Source organism: Mauremys mutica, chromosome 10 (genome assembly GCF_020497125.1).
Source record: "Mauremys mutica isolate MM-2020 ecotype Southern chromosome 10, ASM2049712v1, whole genome shotgun sequence".
In the NCBI taxonomy this organism is placed as follows: domain Eukaryota; kingdom Metazoa; phylum Chordata; order Testudines; family Geoemydidae; genus Mauremys; species Mauremys mutica.
The window spans coordinates 46,655,836-46,676,099 of record NC_059081.1 but is presented as its reverse complement, the minus strand read 5'-3'; the positions used below and the strand labels follow the sequence as shown (position 1 = coordinate 46,676,099).

Below are 20,264 nucleotides of genomic sequence, written 5' to 3'. Positions count from 1 at the left end.
AGTCGGGGCTGTGGCTGGCCCTCCACAGGAGCTTCCCAGGCAGGTCCTTCCCCTACGGCCTCCAGACCAGAATGAGTTGGGCTCCCTCCCTTTATACTACTAAAGCACTTGGAGCATGCCCAGTCTCGCCAGGGAGGTGGGACTTCCGCTGTCAGTAACATGGGCTTAACCCTGTCTGGGCTAGTGTGGGGTAAGCAGACCCCATCACATCCATATTAGTACACTTTAATTAGAAATAGCCCCTGCAATATCAAACAGTTGTCTTTTGTGCAGTGGGTCCACACTGAGCAGCCAGAGAGACTTAAAAAACACAGGCTTTATCCAAGTGCTAGCAACTAATAAGAGCTCTGTCAACAACCATTGTAATTTTCCTGGTAGAAGCTAAAATCATGTAGATTGGCTGAATTGGCAGGAGGAAGATTTGGGAAGAATGTTGAGAGTTGATTGTTTCTGCTGGATCTGCCTTGGCACACTGGCATGTTGTAGTGAAAGAGCATCACCTTTAAAGAAGAACACGGTATTTCCTTATTAGCTGTGGTCTTTCAGACTGATGGTGATCTATTTAGATTGCAAGCTCTTCAGGGAAGGGACTGTTTGCTGCTCTGGTGTAGAGTGCCTCACACAATGGGGCCCCATTCTTCATTGGCTTAGGCTCTACTGTAATAAACATGATTAATAAGTGATATCCTACTTTTACATTGATGAACAATACTAAGAGTATCCCCAAATAGGGTTAACATTCTGGTTTACTCACACAGGTACAGGGAGAGAGCAAGCAAGAAGGTGGGAAACATCTTTCTAAAAAGGGGTTGGGGAAATGCCGGCAGTAGGTGGGGACGTGGGGCATTTAGTATAAGTAGGGCAAGTTGGGGTGTGTAACGGGTTGGACTCACCCCTGCGGCGCCTCCTGCTGGTGACTCCGGGAATTAGCTCTGTTCCAGCATTCGGAGCGCCCTCTGCAGGCTGGTGATCCACCTGTCTTCAGGCCCCCGTGTCCCTCCCTGGACCCGGTACCCTTTTACATGGGGTGCTACCCCCTAGCAGTAACCCCTTTCTCTCTGGGTCTCCCCTTCTGTCTCAGGGAACCCCCACCCTCTATCCCTACCTTGCCTCAGTATTTGGCTACTGCCAGTCATTGTCTAGCCCCACACTCTGGGGCAGACTGCAGTATCAGCCTACTCATCACTGGCAAGGAGGGTTTGGACCTGCTGCTTTGGCCTACCCCTGGGCTGCCCACTGCAACCCCCAGTACCTGTTGGCCCTCTGCTAGGCCACAGCCTGGGGCTTTCCAAGCTGAAGCTCCCCAGCCTTTCCCCAGCCCTGCTTCACTCAGGTATCCAGTCTCAAGCTCCTAAGCAGCCAGGCCCATCTCTCTCTGAAGGCAGAGAGAGACTGTCTGGGCCTCTAGCCCAGGGGTCCCCAACCCCCGGTCCGCGGCCCGGTACCGGTCCGCGGCCTCTTAGAAACCGGGCCGCGAACCGACCCAGTGCAGCTTCCGCAGGCATGCCTGCGGGAGGTCCAGCTGAGCCGCGGGACGAGCGCTCCCTCCGCAGTCGTGCCTGCGGGAGGTCCGCTGCTCCCGGGGCTCAGCTGGAGCTTCCGCAGGCACGCCTGCGGAAGCTCCACTGGAGCCGGTGGACCTCCCACAGGCGTGCCTGCGGAAGCTCCAGCTGAGCCCCGGGAGCAGCGGACCTCCCGCAGACACGACTGCGGAGGGAGCGCTCGTCCCGCGGCTCAGCTGGACCTCCCGCAGGCACGCCTGCGGAGGGTCTGGCAAACGAAACCGGTCCCTGGACCTAAAAAGGTTGGGGACCCCTGCTCTAGCCTCCCTGGCCTTTTATAGGGGCCAGCTGTGGCTCAGTTTGGGGCATGGCCCCAGCTGCAGCCACTTCCCCAATCAGCCCAGCCTAGAGCAGCAGCTCTCAAGCCCTGCCAGGCTGCTTTTTAAACCCCTCAGGGCAGGAGCAAGGGTCCACCCTGCTACAGGGTTGTTTTACTTTGTGCCACCATTTGAGAATATAGTTGAGTCAGCTATAGGACGGTGACACTTCCCCGCTGATTCCATTCATTGGTTCTATGACCAAGCTCCCTTTCTACTTGTACACTATCCCTGGTGTGTTGCAGGCATACATTACTGCCTGCCCTATTGAGTATTTGGGAACATATTGATCACATGGTTTGTACCAAAGTTGATGTTTCCGTACACACATTCTCATTTTCATAAACTACACTCTGCCCAGCTGGGGTGGAGGTGACAGAACCAAACTGTTTGTTATACAAAACATGAAATACAGGAGTTACAGAAGCAGAGAGCTGAGGGAGGGGAGGAGGATGGAGGCATGCAGTGCAATTAATTCAACCTTTCTAGCTATATTAAAGTTACTAGTAAATACATATTTTCTAATGCAGGAAGTAATCAGCAAAGGTAAAAGATTACTTCTTAAGAAGCCACTTTTAAATGAAAATGTGCTGGAGAAATTCAGTTCACAAGGGCAAAAACAAACAGGATCTGGATAACTGGGATGTTTCTCATTTTTCCACACTGAAAAGTAAGCTAATAAAGCATAGAAATAACACTTGCTGTTCGGTGATTTCATATTTAAAAAAACAAACACATAGCAGTGTTTCTAGGCAGGCTGTTTTCTTTGCTACGGTGTATCTGTGGCCATAATAAAATAAGTCTTGTGAAGATCAATGTTTACAGCAAAGCTAAGTATTTGTGAAATATCTAATACCTCTTCCCATTTACACTGAAATTTTTCCATGACTTTTTCTTCATCCTTTATTGCCCGTTATAGATTACCTTTTATTAGCATAAAAATCATTTTTGCTTTAAACTGAAGGGAAGTCGCATTCAAATTGCACATACCTGTTGAAGACCTCTTTTTCTGGGCTTTGGAGCCATGCTCCGGCTCTGCTCCAGCTCCAGGCAAAAACCTGCAGCTCAGCTGCTCCGGAGGCTGCTCCATGCTCCAGCTCTAGGCTCTGCTCCAAAGCCCTGCTCTTTTTCTTTCTATTTGCCTTTAAAACAAGTGCCCAGATGACCTCCTCCTACACATACTGCTTTTCATCAGGATCCCCTCTTACAAAGTACAAGCAGTTCTTCAAGCTTGATTACTGTGATTGGCTTCTCAGATATCATGGTCACAAGCATTGTGTACGGACCTAAATAGTACGGAGTGGTGGTTGCCAATGATTCATTCTTCTGAGAATCAAAATTGGGTTTCTTTCACTGCTTGGCCTAGGAGGAAGAATACCAAAGCTGACTGAGAATCTGTTGGCTTCCCCTGTGTCACAAGATGTACAAATAACTGTATTATATCAGCACTAGATCAGCATCAAATATCCTTGTTCTTTTGGAAGATATTAGTTTCAGTTACAAATCTAGCTCTTGCAGGAACAGAGATAGTATGACATACGGATCCAGCTCCTCACATGGTATAAGTGAACTGCTTAGTGCCATGGATTTGAATGGAGCTGCACAGATATACACCAACTGAGAATCTGGTCCTGTATCTTTAAGTTGCTGAATGAGGATTGAAGAGCAGAAGTTGTTAGACATTATCATGTCTATTATTCATTGATAAATTTGATCTTTTCCAGTGCCTCCTGAATTGATTAGCTAGATGAATGTTCAGAGTTGTCATGAACCATATGTTGAAGTCCTTACTCCATTTCTCTCAGACAAAGCTCCCAATGAAGACTGCTTGGGTTATGATTTGGAGTAAAAACTGAGCAGGTGGTTCCCAGCATGTACAGAAAAGGGTGGTTAGGGAACGCCTATCCTTTGCTCTGAATCCCACAGAGCAGCCTCCATTAGGTGGTGAAGGACAGGAATAGGGAGGCAATGTACAGGGGAGTTGTATAGTGTTGATAGGAAATGCCTAGCACAAGGACATAAGATTGTGTAAACAAGAAAAAGTCAGTGTTGCATCACTGCCACCATCATGTGCTGGGTCTCTAATCTCTATGTGGTGTCAGAGTTGGAGCAAATAAAGACCCAACAGACCACTGAACATCCCTGCTGCCTCCCCCCACTCCCACCCCCCCAAAAAAAGGGGGGGAAGGAAAACAGAAGCAAACCTATCAGTCCACCCAGAACAGCCAAAAAGCTGCACAGGACTAACTTCAGAACAAGTAGAAGAGAGGCCTTAAAAGAGAAAAATAAAAAACAAAGAACCCAGAGTCCAGCTATGGTGAATCCAGGCTGCAACAGAGAACTAGGGGTTGCGGGGTGGGGGGGAGTAAGACACACTATAATTAAAGCTAGGCCCATACCCACACCAGTTTGTTTCCTTCAAGAGCCACACGCACACATGGTGGCAACAAAGAAAAAAGGGGGAGGGGAATCTATAGTTTGACATATATAACGGCAGAGATGGCTACATCTGACACAGCCTTTATCCAAGTACAACCCCTCATCAGAATTTGATTTCCAGTGCCCTGAGGGATGGCCACTCCCAATAAGCAGATTCCAGAGGCTCCATCGGGCTTCTGATTTAGATCAGTAATCAGAGGAGAAACAATTTAACAACCTGCTCTATACAATGGGACCTTTAGCAAAGATCATTATCCTTCCAGAAGACTCATAGCTGCTCAGGTAAAACAGATCAATACAGCTAAAGGAGAACTAGATAAGCATTTCATGCCATGATGCAATGCGATTTTTGAACAGGCATGATTTTACTCACACAAGCAAGAGAACCGTGAGTCATAATAGCCCTATACACCTTAATCTGATGTGGTACCAAGTATCAGAGGGGTAGCCGTGTTTGTTTTTGTGGATACAAACTATGAGGAGTCCAGTGGTACCTTAAAGACTAACAGATTTATTTGGGCATGAAGAAGAGGGGTTTTTACCCGCTGAAAGCTTATGCCCAAATAAATCCGTTAGTCTTTAAGGTGCCACCAGACTCCTTGTTGTTTTCTTAATCTGACACTGTACCTAGGGGGGATGAATAAAGAACTTGCCAGAGAGACTTGTTGGGCTGAAGGACAGCCAACTATCAGTGTGATGTTCACATCCACTGTACCTCCCCCTCTTCCACAAACATCAACTGCTCTGAGACCTTCTTGCTGTAAATAAAGTACATGCTGGTGCTTACAGTGTCTCACTCCCTCCAGCAATACAGATCCAGGCATCCACACTTTTGCGCTCTTTTCAAGCTGTCGGGCCCCTTCTCCCGAGGGGTGAGTGTACACGTATATCCAAAAAGACACAGATTGCATAACCTGAGGTTTTAGGAGATGATCAAAAAGAACCACCATGGATCACCACAATCACACTGGGAAAGTATAAAATAGACTTTAAAATAGACACAGGCGCTGATGTAACAGTGATTCCATAATCATTTTAGAGGTACCAAGCAGCATAAGCCTCATGAGCACTCCCCAATACAGAGCAGCACTATGCCCAAATAGAAAAAGAAGCCCTACCCGCTACACAATCAGTTTACAGACTCTCCGGTGGGCATAAGATTTCATGTGGAAACTGACCACAAACTGCTAGTTGCTCTTCTAGGTTCAAAAGTCTTGATGAGTTACCATTTAGGATACAACATTTTCAAATAAGACCCATGAGGTTTCAGTTTTTGATTGCTTGTGTACTTGGGAGAATGTCACCACAGGTAATACACCAGCGTAAACAGGAGGAGCTTCTCATAGAAGGTTTCATATATGCAGTACTTACTACTTGACCAACAGGGTGATATGAGTACCTGTGACTGGTAAACATCTCTAGCAAATAGAATCAGCTCTCCAGAACTCTTGATGAGAAGGAAGTTGAGGTCCACTATTCCAACCACCCTCTCCCACCCCTGCAGGGCTGACTCCCCTAGGTCTCAGAAGTCCAATAACAAACCCATGAAAAGGAGGACTTTGTCAGTGACAAAGGGTCAAATCCTCGGCAATATTGACCCCAGGAGATGATGTTTGGGTGAAAGATTCCCAAAAAGAGGGGATAGTGTAAGGATGTGCCAGGACACCTCAATTCTATTTTGTTAGGGTGTCAGCAGGAGTCATCTATCAGAATCAGTGTCATTTTGTGCTGTCACCAGGTGGACCTCCAATACACCCTGAGACTGAACCTGTGAACAATACCCCATCTATCCATACAGAACCACCAGCATGTCCTCCAAATCTTCTCCCTCCAAGGAGATATTGCACTAGAGAAAGACAGCCTAATGCTTTACTGGAGGAGTATATAAGGCATTGAGAATTAAAGAAAGTCAAAGGACTACTAGCCAAATGTCTTAAAGGGGCAGAATAAATCCCTGACACAAGGCTGAAGGTTGAGGTAGCGTACCCTGTCTTTCATAGGACTGTTTACTCTTGATTTGTGTTGATAGTTTATTCCTACTATATGTTTAATATGATGTTTGAATAGAGATTTTAATTACCCTTTCCTTTTTCAAAAGGAGGATGTGGTGTTAGTTGTGAATGGTTAGAGTGACCAATAGGGGACACAGACAAGGAGGTAAGACCATGTAAACAGGAAATAAAGTCAGTCAGTCTTGAATTCACTTCAACCACAGTGTGTTAGGTCCCTAATTTCCATGACGATGGAAGATAGATAGAGGAAAGGTAGATTTCTCTCTAGGATGGGAGGGACAATTTAATAACCATATCTCACTCTGGCCCAATGTACAAATATATGCAGACAAAGCAATGTCTGCTGAGAGACTTATTACATTTTATCATTATAAATAAAAAAACCCAGGCTGTGGTGTATTTGTATTACCTTGTCTGCACACATTTACACATCCTGGGTCCAGAGTAATTGTCCAGTAGTGAAAAGAACAGGAGTACTTGTGGCACCTTAGAGACGAACAAATTTATTTCAGCATGAGCTTCCGTGAGCTACAGCTCACTTCTTTGGATGGCACAAGTACTCCTGTTCTTTCTGCAGATACAGACTAACATGGCTGCTACTCTGAAACCTGTCCAGTAGTGGTACTACCACCTTATTAATGCAAGGTATGATCTTAATTATTAGTCTTTTCCTCCCTCTCCCTGGTTTAGACATTGTCTTCCACCACCCCCTATAGCCCTAGTGTTTCACTATGCTTTCCTCAAAAATATTTGAAGACAATAATCCATTTAGAGACCCATATACTACAAAATACTGGTGGTATTTACCTGAAATACACCACCCTGATAGAAGGTATCAACTGGGAAAGGGTTAAATAGGTTAAGTCAACTTACTGAAGTTGATGACTTTTATATCAGCTGGTGTGAATAGGTTCCCCCTTCCCGCTCCCACAAACACTGGCTGATAAGCCCTTTTTGTAAAAGGGTACCTCTAACAAGTATTTTTATTGCAGTTTATACTCCAGGAACATCATAACACCCACACAAAGTCCACCTTCCTGGTTTCTGGCAGAGTATTTTATACTGCTTGCTTTCTTCCCAGTGCTCTCCAGCTGGTGAGCTAATTAGCACATCAGGCTCCCTACAGGTGCAAGTGATCCCTTCTAAACCCAATCAAGCTACTTAGGGCAGGTCCATACTCACCGCGCAGGTCGACGCGGTGAGTTCGACTTCGAACTGTCGCGTCTAATCAAGACGCGATAGTTCGAACTCCCCGTGCGCTCCGGTCGACTCCAGAACTCCACCACCGCGAACGGCGGTGGCGGAGTCGACCTTGGAGCCGCGGAGTTCGACCCCGCCGTGTCTGGACGGGTAAGTAAGTCGAACTAGGGTACTTCGAGTTCAGCTACGCTATTCGCGTAGCTGAACTTGCGTACCCTAGTTCGACCCCCCCCTTAGTGTAGACCAGGCCTTAGCTCCCTACCATGCCAGCCATATCGTGTCCTGGGGGATCTAAGTGGCTAAGGTATTTATCTTTAAAGGGCTTTGTTTGTAGCTGCTAATGGCACCCTATCACATCTGTAGATAAGAGAGGAAGGCTCAGCTCCCTTGGAACAAAGGAACTAGGGTATCCTCAGAGAAGATTACAGGGTGCTAATAACTATAGCAAGAAAATTCAGGTTGAATTTTATTGTAACATTGTTTCTTTGTTAATATCCAAACCGCCTCAAAAAGGGGGCGAGTTTAGACTCCAGGTAGTAGGTGTGATTTGTTTGGAGTAATTCTGTATGTATAATTTCATTCCTCCCATGTTAAAAGCACCTGCTCATAACTACTTTGGAACACTCATGTTCATACAACATGCCCTTTATTGTCCTGTGATTCACTTTATTCCTTACTACTAGAGAAATTCTTGTGTTGGTTCAAAAAACCTCAACCCTAAATTGAAGCGTTGGCTTCTCAAGCCTTTAAGGCTACAGTTCTTCAAATTAGAGAACAAATTTAACAGTAAGTTAAACTTTGTATTCCAGACTCAACCTAGTACTGTTTTATTAGATGCATTTTAATGACTTTTTTTCTGTATTGTTTTATTAAACAGCATTTCACAAATGCTGGTATGGGTGTATTTTAGATTGTTGATATACTGATTGGTTAGGTTGTTAATGGTTTAAAACTTTTCCTGCATTTCATTCAAGCTTCCATTTCCTGTTGAGTAAATCCCTTCATGCTGTTGAAATGACTGATTAGCAGACTTTTAAGAGAGACTTTATAGTTGCAGTCAAATCTACTGTGTCTTCAAACATTTTTAGTTCACTACCTGTTTTCATATTTCTTTATAACGAAACAATTCACTATGCTGGATGACTGTGTTCAGACCCAATATGCATATTATGCAGCGTACTCTGGTTCTCATATGACCTTTGTTTAGTAAAACCACAATATTGCAAAGAAATTGTATCCTCTGCAGGTATATTATCAGTTTTACAAATCTTTATTGCTACCTACTTTTTCACTTTGCAAAAGATTGAAAGGTCATATTCTGCCTTCATAGCTATCACATCTTTCTCTTCTCAGGTTATGAATTCTTTAGAGCCAAATAACCCTTTCAGTTTTTTCACAGGATTTCAAAGTAGTCTCAAGGAAGAAATTTATTTTCACTAAGGTTTTCATTAATAATGACTCAAGTAAGGCCACCATTCCATAATGAACAAGACACTAGAGCTAGAAGTCTACACTGTGCCAAGGTATAAGCTACTCCCCTGGTAACATCCCTCAGGCATGTTTAATACTAACATATAGATTCTTCCTCTGTTCAAGCACAGCTTGTCTCTTGTTACAATCAAACCTTGTATTATAACATGCAAAATACAGGAAGAAATAAAGTGTTGAAAAAGTGTGTGTTAAATAGCTAATTGTAAAAGTAGAAGGGTGACAAATTGTAAAGTTTACATATACACACTGTGGACCAACTTCTGTAACTCTTTTTCACATGGAATAGCACCTTACTCTTCAAATAGATCCCTGAAGTCAATAACTGTACTCAGGGAGTAAGGTACTATTCAACATGAATGTGTGTGTCTGAATCTAACCAGCTAACAATAATCCAATGAAATAATTAAAAAAAAAAAATACAAGTTTACAAATGTACTCTTTTAAACTATAAGTATTTTTCTCCATCATGCCATAGTTAGGCATATGCAGCTAAGCAATAATTATATTCATTTTTTTCATGATTACGGCAGTGCCTGATAGACAGCTTTAACAAGTGAAGTTTTCTGTTTAAGCACAGAATAGGAACAGCTCAGACAATGAGTGCAAGCTGCCCTGCACTGCTCCTGCCCTAACATAGTTCAGCTCGCACAACTCATTCATTCTTTGACTTCTCTGCTGAGATACCAACCAAGGGGACAAATTAGTTCCAACTGTACTGGTGGCTTGATACTTACCCACAGCTGTCTGGACTGAGACCACTGGAAAGAGCTATTGGAAGATAGCAGCTTTTAGTCCCTACCAACCAGGATTGGATTTCTACTTGTAATCCAGAAACATCTAGGCCCTGCTTCTATTTTCTTACCAGTTGGTGGCAGTAATAGATTCCACATTCATCACTGTGGAAGCTTCTTACATATATTCACTTTCTGCTATGCAGTGGTATTGATCCAGTGAGCATAATTTTAGAGACACTGGATATGCTTTCAGCTCTCATAATAAAACTGATGCAGTGACATCATTGCATGAAAGTGTAAGGTTGGAGAACCCTGTGCTACAGGATGAGCTACCAGGTGCTAGAATCAGTGCTGACTGAGGTTGAGGGTATGGAAAATGGCTACCTTTCTAGTACAGGTTGCTTTCTATATCTCCTGGAAATCATGGAACATACCTCACTGTTCTCTGCACTGTCCATCTTGCTGTGATACCAACTCATCTGTGGCCAGGATCCTGCTCTCTCACCCTTCCATGTCTATATATGACCTAAAAAGGCACCAAAGCGAGGACAGGATGGGGAGAGGTCAGAGTACTGTACAACACAGCTTGTGGACTATCGAACTGTGCTCCTTATCAGCCCTATCTACAGATGCTTATAGGGGAGTTATTGGTGCTGGATGGGTTTAGATTGAGCTGGGAGTAGTGCTGGAAAATAACCAATAGATTTGTTACTATTGGTATTCACTGGCCAAAACTCCAGGAGTTGCTGTGCTTAGACACAAACACAGCCACTGGACTGAACTAGCAGGTCCAACACCACTCTTCCCCCAGCCCTGCAGAACTCTCCTGCACAGAACCCATTGCTTGGGCTTTTCGCAACAGAAAGAATTTCAATTGAAGTGGATTTTTTTTTGACCTTTTAGTGATGAATTTGAATGGGGAAATGTTCAAGTTTGCCCTTTCTTGATGATAATCGTTTTGGAAATTTGACCAGTATTCATCCTTGCCTCAGGCAGGTGACAGTGTCAGTGATGACATGTGGCATCATGTCACCAAAGTTAGACAAACTTCACTCAGCACTTGATGGCAGGCTTCAGGCTTAAATTGGTATAGTTTCAGCCTGTGTACCTTCCAACTGTTTCATGTTGTAAAGGTTTATCCTTTATTAACTACAGTGGGAGAAACAGTCCCTTTAAGTGTCCCAACTATTCGGGCAATCTGCCAGGTATAGCTATGTCATGTAGTAAATATAGTGTAGTCTATGAGCACCATTCGTTTACAATGCAAAGTAGATGTGTAAAAATACACCAAAAGGACTGTGACAAAACAGTAAAAACAAAAGACAGTTGCAGTTAAGTGTGAATTACACTGAAATTGCTGCTCCCTACAGGATGCTTCTCTGTCTCCCCACACTGCCCAACACTTTTCTTCAAAATAACTGCAACCAGCCTGATATCCCTTTGTTCCTCTCCCTCACCTATTTAACCTTTTGCTCGGGGATGCTCCGTCCCCAACAGCACGTTCTTAGAGCTAACCTTTAATCCATAAGGTTCTGTGAATATAGGACCTGATACACTTTTCATTTACAGCAGTGTAAATCCAAATGAACTGCACTGAGAAGCCAATGAAGTAACTGCACTGAGGCCAATGGTGGGAAAAAAACAGTGCAACAGGTAAATCAGGGTGAATAAGTACTGTAAGCCTGATTGCAGTGATAACTGAGAGCAGAGGGTGAGTCAGAAGGAGCTAGACAAATGGAACTGGGGATAGCTCGATTGGAAGACCTAGGTGGAAAGCTTGAACAGGGGCTGGGCTTGTCTGTGAGAAGCTGGGGTTACAGAACGAGCTGCACTCTACCCCTCTTGGTCCCTCTCCAGCATAGCCCTCAGGTGACAAGCCTGGCTTCCTCTCTCACAGTTCAACCACTCTTGTATTAGATCTCTGGGCTGCAGCTCCCCCCTCCTTCCCCATTTATCAACCATGTTAACACGACAGGCCCAAATGGATTTGGCCCCTGTAAGCACTTTACCGCCAGGGACCTGGAGCTGATTATAGTGCCTTTCCCCAAGGACCCTTGGTATTCCTTCTGATAACACCTTATCCTTGCCATCCTTTTGTTTCCTGTTGGTTTTCACCTTACAGCCCCCTTTGGCTTAACCCTATGTATTCAGGCAGGATAATAGCATAGGTAACTAGAAAGGCATATGATAGTTATAAAAACTATACAACTCCCTTACTCTCCACAGAAGCATTCATTGATAATCATTGATTTGGGATTAAAAAGGAGTTTGGATCCAATTCTGCAACATTTAAACATGTGTGTAGAAGTATTGAACATGAAAATGAAGTCACTACTATTCCTAAGAATGAATAAAAATACAATAATATCACTGGTTCAAAACCCTGGTTTGTATAAAACTAGATTGTAGCTTTACTTTTGTATTATTGTCTTTTTTTTTAAAAATACATCTGTCGGGTAGGAATTGTGCAAAGTGTCCAGCACAATGGGCCCCCTGGATCCTAACTGAGGCTACTAGACACTATCAAAATGCACATAACGATAGCATTCCAGCCTTTAGACTTGGTTAGCAGCCTTGGAGGGGCTTCACTGCTATTCTGCAGCCTGGGAGAAGGAAAATTTCTCCTCCAATTTCACCCAAAGAGTTCTCAGAGGGCAGGATTTATGTCTCAGTGTCTGCTTTTATTAGCATAGGTTTCAGTATAAGACACATTCTTATCTGAACACTGAAGCCTTCGCTGCTTGAAAGTAATTGATATCCTAGTAGTTAGTTGTTTCTATACTTAGCTGAATTATATTCACTTAAAAATAAAGTGCAAGTTCAATACAAATTTGCATTATATTTTGTGTACAGCATAGAGATTCCATTGTTTGTGCTCGTGGGAATGTATTGATATTTTAGGATCTAGTTCTCTTTAAAGACTGGTTGTTAATTCTTGATATTTTTTTAGAGTTTTTAAGTTTGAATTTTGAATAATTTGCAATATTTTGAAATCAAAATAACTGTATTAACATATCAAGTTGATTTTAAACAAGCAATGATACAGAAAATGTCATGAAAAATAGTGGAAGAAATATAACTGACAGTATTTTTAACACCTTCTATGATGTACAAATTCTATTTGACTAAGAACCCTCTGCTACAAAATTGGCTCAAAAATGTGTCAAAGTCTTGTCTGGTAATGGCATGATTCTAGACAATGTTGATCTGATGGGGCAGGATAGGTGCATTCAGGTTCATCCTCTCATTCCCCATCCACCCCTAATAGCCAATTTTCTGCCTTAAGAGACTGCCTCATTGTGTCTTTGAATTTCTTGCTTCACATCTTAATCTCAGTATAATTCAAAATAACTCCATTGACTTCAACTAAATTACTCCACTGGAAGTGAGGCTGGAATTTTGCCTAATGAGTATAATTTTGCTTCACTTTTATTAGGTCACTTGAGTTCACATGATTTTTGCTGGTCCTTTTGATAGGTTTCACTGGATTCTCAAACATAATACAGGCATAAATGAGAATGGAATCAAGCACACTGTATTTAACTGTATGCAAATTCCAGCTTAACATTTCAAATACTTTCCTAGCCTTCTTATATTTCATGTATGTCATTGTCAAAATGTAACAAAAGTTCAATCCCTGCAATGATCTAAATTTTCCATAGAGATAATTACCTTTTGCTATTTCAAGTTATCAGCCAAGGAGATGGTGGGGGGAAGGTTATGCATATCCTGGGGGTTACATTCTTAAAAGGAGCAGAAAACTGAAGGGGAGATTTCTAAAGATACATTCATTTGTGCTCTGCTATCGGCAAAAGTGCAGGGTAGCTTCTAACAAATCAATACAACCCAAAACAAAATTAACATGTTGTCTGATATGACAAAACTAAGCTGAACACCAGCCTTGAGGACCAGGGAGCTGGCAAAGCTAATAACACAATTTAGTCTTCTACTAACAATTTGTTGTGGCATAATGTAGATGGTTCATTTTGAAGGGAAAAAATATTAAAACTCAAAATGCTTTGTAAAAAGAATTTACAATTGTTTTGTTCCTTATAGTTCACTCCTCTTAATCCTACCACTGGCCTCATAACCTACTGGTAGTAAGCAGCTTGCCAACATCACCTATTGTTACTTACCAGTTTGAAGTATATAGACTACTGGTCAAGTAGGTAGATAAAAGGCCATCAGTAGCTTCAGGTTAAGTTCCCTCTATAAGAGAAGTGGAAACCTCAAATAGAAAGGCCATTTGGAGATGATACTGTTGGCTTGTCTCTTTTGCCAGTAGCAGAGCACAAGTTAACAAATCGGTGCTAGCCAGACCATTTATAATATTCAAAGGTCAGAGCCCAACTACAAGCCTTCAGGAACAAAGACATTATTACTCTCTCTCACTTCCTTTTCTCATTCCAAACAGGCTGTGACATAACTACAGCGCAAAGACATCAGAATCAGCAAAGTCAGTGTCTCTCACAGGAATTTTCATTCTTCACTCTTCTCAGCTCAGCTGAGTTGAATGCGAGAAGTGTGCTCTTTACAACTAATTTAGATTCTTGCCTACTGCTGTTACTCCTACTGTATCTTGTCTGTAGGGGCATGGCTACACTTGCAAGTTTGAGCGCATTAAAGTGGCCCAGTGTGCTCTAACTCACGATGCATCCACACTGGCAAGGCACGTAGAGCACTCTGACTCCGCGGCTAGAGCGCTCCTGGTACTTCACCTCCGTAAGTGGAATAATATTTGATGCACCCCCGCTGGAGCGTCATGGCACCAGTGTGCATGCCCTGGTCTGTTAATGTGCTCTGATTGGCCTCCAGAAGTGTCCCACAATGCCTGTTCTAGCCACTCTGGTCATCACTTTGAACTCTACTGCCCTGCCCTCAGGTGACCAACTGTCAGACCCACTCTTTAAATTCTCTGGGAATTTTGAAAATCTTCTTCCTGTTTGCTCAGCCAGGCATGGAATGCTCTCAGCGAATCTTTCCAGGTGACCATGCCTCCACGCGCCAGGCGATCCCCAGTATGGAGCAATGGCGAGGTGCTGGACCTCATCAGTGTTTGGGGGTAGGAGCTGGACGCAATACTTGGGGGCGACCCCACCTCCACTTCGAGTACCTCCATGGACACTTCAGAGCCCAGTCCAACAAAGCAGGAGGAGGAGCAAAGCGGGAGCGAGGGTGATGAGGCAGACACCCTAGAATCCCTAGATGCATGCAACCAGGAGCTGTTCTCAAGCCAGGAGGAAGGTACAGTAGCCAGTTGCTGCAGCCAGTGCTTGGGGAAGGACAAACACCAGAGGAGGTTCCTGGTAAGCTGCTTTTATTTTGGGAAGAAGTTATTCGGTGCAGGCTCTTGGGGCAAGGAGGGTTAGGGCTGCATGTATAGGCGCCAACTTTCCCTGGCGCTGGTGGGTGCTCGCGCCCTCCCACCCTTGGCCCTGCCCTTACTCCACCCTTTCCCTGCCCCTGCCCCATTCCAATCCCTTCCCCAGCTCCTTGCCCCGGCCCCACCTCTTCCCCCCTCCCTCCCAGCACTTGCCACGCGAATCAGCTGTTTCTCGGCGAAAGCGCTAGGAGCCGGAGGGAAAAGCAGGCATGTGGTGCGCCCAGGGGAGGAGGCGGAGGCAGAACGGAGGTGGAGGTGAGCTGGGGCAGGAGGGCAGAGCGGGGAGCTGCCGGTGGGTGCTAAGCACCCACCAATTTTTCCCCATGGGTGCTCCAGCCCCGGAGCACCCGTGGAGTCAGCGCCTGTGGCTGCATGCATGCCTAGATGCAGAATAGGATGTTGATGTGCTCTCTCACATCATGGTAATCAGCCTCAGTGATCTCTTCAAAGGTCTCAGCCAGAACGTGGGCAACGCGCTTGCACAGTTTCTTGGGAGAGCCACTGTGGTCCTTGTCACAGTCAGGATAACATGTCCACGCCACTGTGCTGTGAGGGGCGGGGGGACCATTGCTGCACACAGGCAAGCTGCATATGTGCCAGGGCGGAAGCCGCATGGTAGTTGAAGACCCTCCCTTGCTTCCCAGGTCACCCTCGGCAGCGAGATATAAACTCATAGACTTTAAGGTCATAAGGGACCATTATGATCATCTAGTCTGACCTCCTGCACAATGCAGGCCACAGAATCTTATCCACCCACACCTGTATCAAACCCCTAACCTATGTCTGAGTTACTGAAGTCCTCAAATCGTGGGTTAAAGACCTCAAGGTGCAGAGAATCCTCCAGCAAGTGACCCGTGCCGTTCAGGGCGAACTCCTGTGGAAAATGTGGGGACAGTGTTAAGTATAGGGGCCTCCCTGCAACTGTTGGCTCTCCCCAAGTCACAGAAACCCAGAGGACAGTACAGCCATGAAACAATCATTCCCCCTGGACCCTGTGTTTACTCACCATTTTGTGGCTCCTGTGGGTTATGTGCACTTGCTTTTGGATGGGCAAATTATGCTATTGTGTAGACTGTGCTTGCCCTCTTTAAGTACGGGGGAATCATTGCTCTGTCTGGTGTGAACAATGCTGCTTCTGTTAAGTGTTGCATTTTGCCTTTATAGATGCAACCTTGAGATCTCAGCTGTCTGTGTTATCACTGGCCGAGAGACTGCAAAGACTCAGGAAGAGACCACATAGAAGCAAAGAAGACATGCTGCATGAGTCATGCAGCACTCCCTTAATGAAAATCAAAAAGCGCAGGATTGGAGGGAAAGTGAAAGGAGGATCCGCCAGCAGAATGAGGAGCGCCGGCACAAAAGCGCGGAGCTCTGGCAGCAAAGCATGGATCGACTGATAAGCATCATGGAGCGCCAAGCAGACTCAATCCAAGAGCTCGTAGCCATGCAGGCGGAGCACTACCATGCCTGCCCCCTCCCCTCCTTCAGCCCTTGTCCCGAAACTCTTTCCCTTGTGCCCCCATGTCACCTCCAACCCACTTTCCCCAACATCCATGTTCTTATCGCCACAAGCTGCCTCCAACACCTGTAGCTTCACTAACCAGCCCTGAAAACTACAACACTTACCCACTGCACTCAACCCCCATCACCATAAAGTATAGCCATCCAGAAATGCACCACTTACTGCACAGCACTCCAGCCAGAAAGGCTGAGTATGATGATAGGACATACGCAAATCTGTGATTGTACCGTTCCCCACCCCACCCCACCCCCTTGCCCCTTCTGTTTCCCAAGCAGTTGTGTTTCTTTTCAATAAATGATTTTTCTTTTCAATAAATGGATTTTTTTTGGCTTTGAAAACATTCTTTATTGTTGCATAAAGTAAAAGATACCTTAGCCCAGGAAAGCAACAGGCACTGCAAGTCAGCGTAGCAAACACAGATTCCTACTAACACTGGAACCACTGCACTTCACTCCCGTGCAGGGCACCAGAAATTACTGGTGGATTTCGGCCTCAAATTGCTCCCTCAAGGCATCCCTAATCCTTGCAGCCCTACGTTGGGCCCCTCTAATAGCCCTGCTCTCTGGCTGTTCAAATTCAGCCTCCAGGTGTTGAACCTCTGAGGTCCATGCCTGAGTGAAGCTTTCACCCTTCCCTTCACAAATGTTATGCTGTCATCAGCCATGTCCAGCTTCCCATACAGAGAGCACCAGCGGCCCTTTAAGCAGCCAAAAGCACACTCCACAGTCATTCTGCACCAGCTCAGCCTGTTGTTGGACCGCTCCTTGCTGCTGTCAAGGCTTCCTGTGTAGAGTTTCATGAGCCATGGCATTAAAGGGTAAGTGGGGTCTCCAAGGATCACATTGGGCATTTTGACATCACCTATGGTGATTTTTCTGGTCTGGGAAAAAGGTCCCGGCTTGCAGCTTCATGACAAGGCCAGCGTTCTGAAAGATGCGTGCATCATGCACCTTTATGGGCCAGCCTGCATTAATGTCAATGAACCGCCCACGGTGATCCACGAGTGCCTGGAGAACCATAGAGAAATATCCCTTCTGATTAACGTACGTGGAGGCTAGGTGGGCCGGTGCCGGAATTGGAATATGCGTCCCATCTATTTCCCATTTGTGCAAAGCCAGCCACGATGTCATGCACGTTACCCAGAGTCACGGTTCTTCTGAGCAGGATGAGATTAATGGCCCTGCAAACTTGCATCAACACAATTCCAATGGTTGACTTTCCCACTCCAAACTGATTAGCGACCGATCAGTAGCTGTCTGGAGTTTCCAGCTTCAAGATTGCAATAGCCACCCACTTCTCCACCATCAGGGCAGCTCTCAATCTCGTGTTCTTGCGCCACGGGGTGGGGGCGACCTCATCACACAGTCCCATGAAAGTGTTTTTTTCTCATCCAAAAGTTCTGCAGCCACTGCTCGTCATCCCAGATTTGTATGACAATGTGATCCCACCGCTCAGTGCTTGTTTCCTGAGCCCAAAAGCGGCGTTCCATGGTGGTGAGCATGTCCATGAATGCCACAAGCAATCTTGTGTCATATGCGTTACTCAAGTTGATATCATCATTGGAGTCCTCAGTGTCAGTTTGGATCTTAAGGAGTAACTCGACTGCCAATCGTGACGTGCTGGCGAGACTCATCAGCATATTCCTCAGCAGTTTGGGCTCCATTCCCACAGACCAAACGGGAAGACAGAGCACACAGCACAAAATATGTTGAAAGATGGCACCAAATGTGGACAGAAGCAGAGGGATTGCTGGGACGTGAACCAATGTATCACGGGGCATTGAGACAGGACCCAGAATGCCCCGCCCCCTTCCCACAAGCCACGGTGCCAGAATGGGAAGAGGTGCTCTGTGGGATAGCTTCCCATAATGCACTGCTTGCAATGCTGCTGCAAGTGCCACAAATGTGGCCACTCCAGTGCGCTTGCAGCTGTCAGTGTGAACAGACTGCAGCGCTTTCCCTACTGCGCTCTCCGAAGGCTGGTTTAACTCAAAGCGCTCTACATCTCAAGTGTAACCATGCCCTAAGTATTCTTAGGTCAGTATTCTAATGTCCTACTAGAAAAAGTGACTGGGCTGCAAACATATGATCCCGGAAAAGCTTTTTCAGAGAACTGCATTTGGTGAAATGCCACCTTTAGAGAAGATATTTAATTTAATATATTGTTGATATAAATTTCACTGCAAAATATTTTCTATGACCTTTTTCGTTCTCATAAAAACCACTGTTAGTTAGCAGTATAGTTTTAGTGATTCTCAACAGAGGACTTCAATGGAGCTATATCAGTTTATATCACCTGATAATCTGGTTTTGGAACTTTTGTTCCAGATCACAAGTATTTGGCTAGTTGGCCCAACCAGCTATATCTTAAGGGCCAGTTAATTGGCTGGTGCAAATGGGCACAGATCCAGGAAATTCACCCACTTACATGAATTGTATACCTGGCCCTAAACCCACTCCATAAAACATCTGCCTTCCTGCATCTAAAATTACACTCTTCACGCAAACACTATCAGACATCTTTTTTTATCCAAAATTAAACACTAATTACATATGTTTTATATTTACAGTGAGACACTATTATACAGTATATGGCTATTGTAGTAAAAAATATGGCAATAATTCTAGTGGCACTGGTCACCTTTGAGCCAACCTGGCAGGTCCAAAGCAGCTCAGCAATTTGATTTGATGAGCCCACAGCATAATGAGACTCATCCTAGACTCTCTTCATACCATCCTAACCCAGCAGCCCCCACTTCCTCTGCAATTCCAACCAACCACCCTCTCTTCTTCCCTCATACTAGACTTCCTTCTTATCTGATCCCCATTCCTTTCACACCCACATGAGTTGCTGGAATTGGCCCCAGGCAGTATTTTTTATGCAGCTCACAAATTCAGCATTAACTCCTCTCAATTTCCACAGTTGTTTATGTCTGTGACATATAAACAAATGGGTCACGTAAACTGGAGAGTCATGGTAGAATTTTATATCATTTTTTAGAAAGTATTGTAATCTCATGGTACTAAAAGCTATTCAAAATTCTAAAGTAACATTCTGCCTCGCTTTACTCCTCTTCCATCTCCTTTCCCTTTGTTTCTTCATTTGAGGTCGTCTTTCCTTTAACTATATATGTAGTACCTCTTTCCCTCCATCTATGTCAGTATCCACTTTCCTGCAATCTAACTACTCTCCCTTTCCAACTTTCTCTTCTTCTTCCCTGCACCCCACCCTTTTTGCTCTCTTCTTGTTGGATTATTCTTTCATTTTCTCCCTCCCTCTTCCCTAACTCCACTTTCTTCCACTCCCTGCCCCTTACAGGTTCTCTCTTTCTCATACTCACTGATGCTCACCACAAAACTAGTGTCCTCAGTCATACACTATGTGACTACTGCCACTGGCTCCCCTGCACCACTCACACAAACACATTTCCGATTGCCCTTAGGGCATTGTCATGGGGCAGCTCCTTGCCCTTGCTCCCTCTCCCAGGCCTAGAAGGAGAACCACAGAGAGGATCCTTCACTCACTCTCCCTGAAGACATTACTCTCAGAAAATGCTATTGAGGAGGAGAACTGAACTGGGATCCCCTTGTTCTTGTTAGGAGAT

At 44.9% G+C, this 20,264-nt stretch overlaps 1 long non-coding RNA gene across 1 annotated transcript in view; it reads right to left on the bottom strand.

Annotated features, from left to right (window-relative positions):
* Positions 1 to 374: 374 nt before the first annotated feature.
* LOC123343334 overlaps positions 375 to 20,264 on the bottom strand; it is a 35,328-nt gene continuing 15,438 nt past the window's right edge. The window contains exons 2-3 of the long non-coding RNA XR_006572204.1: positions 2,870 to 3,241; positions 375 to 500 (exon numbers count right to left, since the gene is read on the bottom strand). This is a non-coding gene — a long non-coding RNA (uncharacterized LOC123343334). The remainder of the gene's footprint in view (positions 501 to 2,869; positions 3,242 to 20,264) is intronic.